Consider the following 6,545-nt stretch of genomic DNA (forward strand, 5'->3'; position numbering starts at 1 on the left):
GGGAATGGGAGTTTTGGTATGTCTAAAACAATTCCTCCTTCCTGCTCCCCCTTCATGCTTTTCCCTGCTCCAGTGTTGTTCTTCTCCACAGCTGGCAGTCCTTCAAGGGTAGATATGCTCCAAGGTGGGTTCATCCTGGGCCACAGTTCCTGCCAATGGTCCTGCCCCACTGAGGGCTCACTATGGACTGCAGATTGCTTCAGTGCTTCTGCTGCAGTGTGGAGTCCTCCATGGGCTGTAGGGGAAACCTGCTTCACTGTGGTGTTCTCCACAGGCTGCAGGGGACCCTTCTCTGGCACCTTGTTCCCCTCCTTCTCCAACCTGGGTGTTTACAAGAGTTTTTGTTGCACTTCCCCCTCACTGCTGCACTCTAAAATGGGTGTTCCTCAAGGCACTACCATTTTGTCTGAGGTTTAGCTGTGTCCTGCTTGTTCAAGGGATGTCTCAGTTACATGCTGTTGAACCTGCTACACCTACCAGGCTCAGAAATTCAGGTGCAGAACTTGCTGTTACCCACTGTCACACCTTCATTTGCTGTGATAGGTCATGAGAAGGGAAAAGGAGCATGTAATCCTTGATTGTGGGAGTGAGGGGCCTACAATAGGCAGAGGTTGTGTGGGTTAATATGTCTATGTGTGTATCTGTAGATACTCCATAAGTCCCACAGTGCTGATGCTGAAGGGTCCCAGAAAAGGGGAGTTTGCACTTTGGAGAAATGCTGATATGAAATTTGAGATGAATTTCCTCTGCAAGACTTGCTTCATCATCTGGAAAGGGATAGAGGCTTGTCATGTTATACCTTGTGTGGCTGCCTTAAAGCCACTGTCCAGGCCTAAATCTAACTCTTGTGTCCTTAGGAAGACATGAGAGCTACAGTTGTGCAAGTTACTAGGAATAGTTACAACTTTGGTACCAATTACTTAGTGCAGGTCTTCACAGTCCAAAATTTGCTCAGGTGCTCCCATTAGTTCCTGCTCGTTCTCACTGATCTCACTGTGTTTCTCTGTTGAATGTGCACAGGCTCTCCTTTGTGCATGGCAGAGCTCCCTTCTGTGGGATTCTTTTCCACTTGGGGTATCTGCTGTCTGGAATCTGTCCCCATTTGTGTGGGTGTGCACACCTGCAGGCATATCTGCTGGCTTTCCAATAACATGGCAGTGCTAACCAGCCTGGGAAAGGAAGCACATTTTGCTGAATTGAAAACTTAGCACTGCACCAGCTAGTAAGACAAAAATTAACTGTCCCAGTCTAAACCAGGACAAAGCTTTTCCTAATGTCCATTCTACTGTTGTCATATGCAGGCCTGGTGAGGTTCCCCAAACAGTCAATTTTTTTCTTAGTGTATTGCTGGCCACCTCTTGTCAGTCAAGCAGCCTGTGATAGCTGTGTGTTTGCAGTAGACAGAGATGAGCAATACAGAAATAGCATGTTTTTGCAATATTTTTCCAGCAGGGGACTGTGTTAGCTTCTCCTATATCAGAAACTACTCCTTCCCTGAATTTGTTAATATTTCTACTTTTGTATGCTTTATAACCAAATGGAGTTAGCTTTTTGTATATTTTGGAGCAGATTTCAAGCTGCAGTAGGCACAGTCTATTAAATATCTTTTGTCCTGTAATGCAGAGGTAGACAGTCACAGTTGAAAGTGTTTGTGTAGCATTTGACCAGGCTGTGCCCATGGGATTTGTGTGGGGTTTTTAGCACTTCCCCATGGCACACATGACTTGTTATAGCATCTGTACATTCAGCATCACAAGGGCTCTTTCAGCATAATGCAGTGTGGAGGTAACACAGGATCAGATTTATTGTCAGGCAGAATTAAGCAAGGAATTTTCTGTGATCACTAACTCATTTAAATCTCTGGTCTTGGTCTACAACAGGCAGAATTTCACAGGGACTGAGAAAAATCTACTGCTACAACATGTAATACATGAAATCTCCATTCTGAGATTGTATTGAGAAAACTGGTATGATGCAATGCACACTCCATCCACTGCACTTGGTTTCATCACTGCTGGGAATTTATGATATAGGATTTTTAACAGTGCTGGGAGGGGCAAAGAGCAGTGCATTGAGGGAGCTTGGTAACTTCCCTATGCTTGAAGATAAGTGTTTGAAAACACAGGTTCAAGAAAGTGCCCTTGCCCTGCCATGACCACCAGATTTTCAGCAGGATTTCTGCCACTGCATCCAGACCTGGCTGCTTGTTCTACTGTCTGTCCCATCTTTACTTGTCAGGTCCCCACTGAGCCTTCTTTACCAGGCTAAACAGTTCCAGCTCCCTCAGCCTATGATTCATTCTCCAGACCCTTCACCAGGTTCATTGCCCTTCTCTGGACACATTCCAGTGCCTCAATGTCTTGCAGTGACGGCTGAGAACTGAACACAGCATTGGAGGTGTGGCCTCACTGGTGCTGAGTACAAGGAGACAATCCCTGCCCTGCTCCTGCTGCCACACCATTGCTCATGCAAGCCAGGATGCCATTGGCCTTCTTGGGCACCTGGGCACTGCTGGTTCATGTTCAGCTGCTGTTGACCAGCCCCTCCTGGTCCTTTTCTTCCAGGCAGCTTTCCAGCCTCTCTGCTCTGTAAAGCTGCCTGGGGTTGTTGTGACCCAAGTGCAGGACCTGACACTTGGCCTTGTTGGACCCCCTACCCTTGGCCTCAGCCCATCAAACCAACCTGTCCAGATCTCTCTGCAGAGCCTTCCTGCCCTCCAGCAGATCAATATCCTGCCCAACCTGGTCTTGTCTGCAAACTGACTGAGGATGCACTTGATCCTCTCATCCAGATTGCTGAAGATATTAAACACAACCAGCCCAGTGCTGAGCCCTGGGGAACACTTGTGACCAGCCAGCAGCTGGATGCAACTCCATTCACCACCCTTCTCTGGGTCTGGCCATCCAGACAGTTTCCCACCCCTTGAGCAGTGCACCCATCTGTGCCATAAGCAGCCAGTTTCTCCAGGAAAATGCTGCAGGAGACAGTTTTGAAGGCTTTACAGGTAAACAGCAGGATGTTGGACTAGATGGCTCACTGGTGGGACTTTTAAATCCTTGCCTGTCTGTAACTCTGTGAAATGATGGATAGTGTCTCAATGAGGACTTCCACCAGTTCCCCCAGTATGCTCAGGTGAATCCCATTCAGCTCCATAGGCTTGTGTGACTAAATGTAGCAGATCTCCTTGGGTTATGGGAGCTTCGTTCTGCTCCCCATCTCCCTCTTCCATTTAGGGTACTGATATTTTGGAATCTGTTTAGATGAGACTTTAAAACAATTCAGATGAACTGGGTTCTATTAGGAAGTAAAATGCAAGAAATTTCTTCAATATTTCTTCAATGCAAGAAATAATGCAACATTTCAATGTATTTCCCACTAATAGGGAAGCACTGGATTGAAAGAAAAGGCATATAATTCTCTGGCTATTCTGAATGATTTTCTGCTCATTAAGAGCATCAGATTTTATCAACATCCACCATGAAACACTTAACATGAAGAGTTCTGTGTTCTGCAAGTCTGTATATAAAGAGCGCAGATGCATCTGTGTAAGTTGAGAGGCACTGGTGCATGGCAGGAAGAAAAGTAATTTTTTACCTTAATCACTATACACATCTGTAAGGCTGGAATGTGGTGTGTGCCAGGAGGATTCTTCTTGGCAGAGACTTTTGAAGGCTAGTTCAACCACCCTGTGGAAACAACAGCTATGCTTTGAGCTGCACTCCAAACCAAAAGCATGATGGAAGTGGGTTTGCACACAGGAACGTGGATTTGCACACAGGAAAGTAGGCAGCCTTGTGCAAAGGTGCGCTGTGGGGGGGACATGACAAAGGAAACAGGGAGCTGTGACATGGGGCTGCCTTGCGATGTAAGAAAACCACGGTGAAAATGCCGTCTCATGATCCTGACAGGGGAAGTGCACTGTGCTCCTCCAGCAAGGCAGCATGTCCTGTGTGCTGTGCACACTGGGAAGAACAGGAGTGTGAAAACTTGAGTGGGAAGTGGCAGACAAGTTGTTGCCTGGCATTACTGAAAACCCTGGCTATTGGAAGAGGTTGGAGTGACAGGCTTTCTTTGATGGGGAAGCAGGACTAAAAACACTGTGCAACCCACAGGCACTGTCCCCGAGGAGGTGGGAATTTTTGAGGGCTTTTGTCCACAGAACATGAGCTCCTTATTCTGCTCTTTTCTACTAGTGTTGTCTTTATGTTATGTCTCCCAACAACTATGATGCTATGTGGAACACCATGTGACCTCACTGAGCATCAGCCCACAGTGTGGGGAAAGAAGGGTGCGATGCAGTCCTGAGCAGCTGGAAAAGCTTCTGCCCTGAAACTTTAAGTTACTGATTTTGGTTGCACTGAACACTTCTTTTTTTATCAACCACATCAGAATCCCTTGTGCCTTTTTTCTGTTTTATTTCTAACTGAACCCATGGCTTTCCAGAAAGTCCTCTTCATAGCTTTGCAAACAAACTCAGCAGACTGCCATGAAGAAGCACTTTTTGCTAGTGTGATTCCTCACAGCTTCCCTTCACCTTCTAGGCCTGGACTTTCCCTCTAAGTCTCAGGTCATCATTGACTGTGAATTCACTGTGTTCAGGCAAGATCTCCACAGGGGAGATCTGGATCTCTGGGAACCTTTCCAGTAAGATTAGAAAGCAGAGATGTAGTTTACTCTGTGCATTCATGCATTGTGCAGGCAGCTACTGTGCACATTGTAATACATTAAACTACTCAGTGAGCTACTACTTGGTTCCTAGGCAGAAACATGCTGCTGTAAGACTGTTCTGTGTCCTGCCTTGACTGTAGCTAGCAGCATTTGGAAGTGCTCTATGATTAGCCTTAATAAGTAAAATCTTTAATTTTGAATTAGGGAGAATAATTTGCAGGGCTTTTTTGGTCTAATGAGTGTTGGTTTATGGAAAATTAAAAGAACTCATTCCCTTTGTCAATCCCTTCAGATTTGGAGGGAGTGTGGAAAGCAGAGGAGCAGGCCATTTTCACCAGATTTTGTGGCGTTTGTAGGTACCTTAGGAAAGTGAGACAAAAACTGTGTACAGACTTGTAATGAACCAAGTAATTGCTTGTCAGTCTTGAAACAACTGAAAATAACACAATGGAGCTGTGTCAGACACCTCAATGAGACACTGGCACAGGATGCCCAGAGAAGCTGTGGATACTCCATCCCTGGAAATATTCAAGGCCAGGTTTGATGGGGCTCTGAGCAACCTGGTCCAGCAGAAAGTGTCCCTGTCTACAGCAAGGGCTTGGAAGTAGATGATCCCTAGGATCCCTCCTAAGCTAAGCCTCTCTGTGTTTCTGTGGGATGCTGGGATGTGGGTGCCTGTGTGGCAGTGGCTGCTGCCCAGCACAGCTGAAGCCTGCCAGCTGCTGGAGGCCGTGCTGTGGACAGCCATAAGGTTCTGTGGATGTTTTCAGTTCTGCTAAAACCCCCTCTCCAAAGCCAGTTACACTTTGCTTGTTTAGTTGCCAAGTTCTGTTACAAGAACAGCTGCCCAACAATTTTGGAATGTTGTTTCTGGTCTTCTGTCCCCCTATTCAGAGTGAAGTAATGCTGTGGAAATATGAAGGAAATAAAAACATAACAAGTTGAGGCATATTGATTGAGGGAAATCCACTGACTTACAGGAAGCATCTGCAGTTTGAACAAAAGTGACTAGAACAAAACTACACTTATAAATCCCACTATATGGACTTGTCACAGACTTGCACCTCCTGTGTCTTTGGTGCATTGTCCTCCTGCTTGTGGCTCAGGGCCTGTCCCTTCCATCAAACTCTCTCTCCCTTTGATTGCTGGCTCTTGACTGCAGAGTCCATGCATTTTGTGCTGGCTGATGGTCCTGGATAAACTCTTTCACCCAGCTCAAGGCCTCTGCAAGGTCTGTTCTCCAGGCAACCTGATCATATCTCTTTCTGAATCTGCCTCTTTTTCATCTCTCCATGAAAGCCCCTGGTCTGAACCAAACACTCACAACTGGCTGCTTAGATGCTGCTGATTTGCTGTCCTGGAACAGTAATTGTAGGATGTTGTTTGGATGTGTTCTACAGTTGTTTACAGAAAAATATTTTAAATTTATCTGATTAAATGGATATGAAACCAACACGACTGTCCACATTAAGCTGAGAAGTAAGTGAAAAGTTGTGTAAAAAAAAAAAATAAAACCCCTCCTGTGTGACAGATGTCTTCTTGTCTTCTTTAGCCCCTGTTTTGTGGAAGTGATACATGTACAGGTGAAAACTGCAAAAATGGAATATTTGAGGGACTGAATCCAGCCATTTGCTGTAGCTGATACTGTTGTGCAGGTAAGTATTTCCCTCTCCTCTGCCAAATTTGGAGTATTAAAACATACCTGGAATACAATGACTGACAATCTTGTGAGTTTCCCTTCCTTCCAGGCTTTGGAAATGACTCAAAGTTATCTCTGAGCATTTGGCTTTGAAATAGTGATAGATGGGACAAGTTGTTACTTCATAAGTTGAGGCTTAGGAAGCAAACTGCTTTGGATGAAAATATTTACTTTGGGT

The sequence above is a fragment of the Melospiza georgiana genome, chromosome 2, assembly GCF_028018845.1.
Source record: "Melospiza georgiana isolate bMelGeo1 chromosome 2, bMelGeo1.pri, whole genome shotgun sequence".
Lineage (NCBI taxonomy): Eukaryota > Metazoa > Chordata > Aves > Passeriformes > Passerellidae > Melospiza > Melospiza georgiana.